The sequence below is a fragment of the Oryctolagus cuniculus genome, chromosome 12 (assembly GCF_964237555.1).
Source record: "Oryctolagus cuniculus chromosome 12, mOryCun1.1, whole genome shotgun sequence".
Classification (NCBI taxonomy): domain Eukaryota; kingdom Metazoa; phylum Chordata; class Mammalia; order Lagomorpha; family Leporidae; genus Oryctolagus; species Oryctolagus cuniculus.
In genome coordinates this window covers 117,393,112-117,395,534 of record NC_091443.1, presented here as the reverse complement: position 1 = coordinate 117,395,534, position 2,423 = coordinate 117,393,112, and the positions used below count along the sequence as shown (strand labels likewise).

General features: G+C 46.2%; 1 pseudogene; it reads left to right on the top strand.

Moving 5' to 3' along the window:
• Positions 1-246: 246 nt before the first annotated feature.
• Positions 247-1,714, top strand: LOC127485252 (beclin-1-like; annotated as a pseudogene).
• The last annotated feature ends 709 nt before the right edge of the window (positions 1,715-2,423 follow it).

Genomic DNA, 2,423 nt, shown 5'->3' with positions numbered 1-2,423 from the left:
CCAAGATGTGGATGGGGTCCAAGATGCCCACCAGCACCATTCAGGTGAGCTTCGTGTGCTAGCGCTGCAGCCAGCCCCTTAAGCTGGACACGAGCTTCAAGATCCTGGACCAGGTTGCCATCCAGGAACTCACAGCTCCATTACTTGCCACAGCCCAGGTCAAACCAGGAGATACCCAAGAGGAAGAAGCTAACTCAGGAGAGGAAGCATTTATTGAAACTCACCAGGATGGTGTCTAGCAGATTCATCCCCCCAGCCATTATGATGGCTACAGAAAGTGCCAAGAGCTTCACTCTGATGGGAAGGCAACCGATGGCGGCACCAAGGAGAACCTCAGCCCAAGACTGGAGGTCACTGGGGACCTTTTTGACATCATTTCAGGCCAGACAGGTGTGGATCACTCACTTTGTGTGGAATGCACAGATTCTCAGACCAGCTGGACACTCAGCTTCATGTCACTGACAGTGAGTGTCAGAACTAATGTTGTTTGGAGATCTTAGAGCAGATGAATGAGGATGACAGGGAACAGTTGCAGAAGGGGATAAGGGAGCTAGCCTTGGAGGAGGAAAGGCTAATCCAGGAACTGGAAGATGTGGAACAAACCACAAAATAGTGGCAGAAAATCTGGAGAAGGTCTAGGCTGAGGCTGAGAGACTGGATCAGGAGGAAGTTGAGTATCAGACAAAATACAATGAATGTAAATAATAACAGGGGGCAGTGCTGTGGCACAGAAGGTTAATGCTCTGGTCTGAAGCACAGGAATCCCAGATGGGCACTGGATTGAGACCTGGCTGCTCTACTTCTAATCTAGCTCTCTTCTAGGGCCTGGGAGGGCAGTAGAAGATGGCCCAAGTCCTTGGGCCCCTGCACCCACATGGGAGACCTGGAAGAAGTTCCTGGCTCCTGGCTTTGGATTGGCTCAGCTCTGGGTGTTGCAGCCAATTGGGGAGTAAACCAATGGATGGAAGACCTCTCTCTCTCTCTCTCCCTCTCTCTCTCTCTCTCTCTCTCTCTCTCCCTCTCCTTCTCTTTCTATGTAACTCTGACTTTCAAATAAATAAATATTTTAAAAAATGACAGCAGCTGGAGCTGGATAAAGAGCTGAAAAGTGTAGAAAACCAGATGTCTTATGCCCAGATGCAGCTGGACAAGCTGAAGACCAATGTCTTCAACACGACCTTCCATATCTGGCACACTAGACTCTTCGGCACAATCCATAACTGCAAGCTGTGCTGCCTGTCCAGTGTTCCTGTGGAATGGAATGAGATTAATGCTGCTTTGGGCCAGATGGTATTGCTGCTTCATGCCCTGGACAATAAGATGGGTCTGAAATTTCAGAGGTATTGACTGGTACCCTATGGAAATTATTCATATCTGGATTCTCTGACAGACAAATCTAAGGAGCTGCCATTATACTGTTCTGGGGGGTTGTGGTTTTTCTGTGACAAAAAGTTTAACCATGCAATGGTGGCTTTCCTGAACTGCATGCAGGAGTTTAAAGAAGAGGTTGAAAAGGGCGAGACATATTTTTGTCTTCCATACAGGAAGAATGTGGAGAAAGGCAAGACTGAAGACACAAGAGGCAGTGGTGGCTCCTATTCTATCAAAACCCAGTTCAATTCTGAGGAACAGTGGACAAAAGCTCTCAAGTTCATGCTGATGAATCTCAACTGGGGTCTTGCTTTGGGTATCCTTAAAATTTTATAGCAAATGACTTTTTCCTTAGGGATGCTGTCTCAAATTTGCTTCAAATTTTTTTTGCAGAAAGTTTAAATTTGGGTAATATTAAACAGCATATGTCTACAATACCAAAAAAGACAAAAAGCCACAAAAGCCACTTTATTTTAAAGTATCATGACAGTCTCCAGAGCTACCACATGCCATGGACAGCCACTGACCCTTGCCAAAGTTTTAACTCTTATCCCTTGCCTGCCTTTTTCTCTTTCCCCTGAAAACAACTTAGTTGAACTGAGATCGACATGTTCTCACTGGACTTCAGCTCTCTCCACTTCCTGCACTTAAAATATGAAATAGAAACTTTTGTCTGCACTGAGAGAGATGTTTGAGGTACAGTTGGAATATATGAAGAACTCTTAGAGTGCAACACAAAAGGTACCTATAGCACAACCCCTAGTTCTGAAATAGTAAAGCATTTTAGAAATAGCTCATCACAGAAGATGGAAGAGAGGACTGTTGGGGCACAATGGGATGAATCACCTCCTATAATACTGGCATTCCATATGAACACCAATTTGAGTTCTGGCCACTCTTCTTCCAAACCAGCTCTGTTGGAGTACCTGGGAAAGCAACAGTGGATTCCCCACGTGCTTTGGCCCCTGGCACATATGTGGGAAACTACGTGGAGTTGCTGTCTCCAGACTTTGGCCTGGCCCAGCCCAGGCCTTGGGGCCATTTGGGGAGTG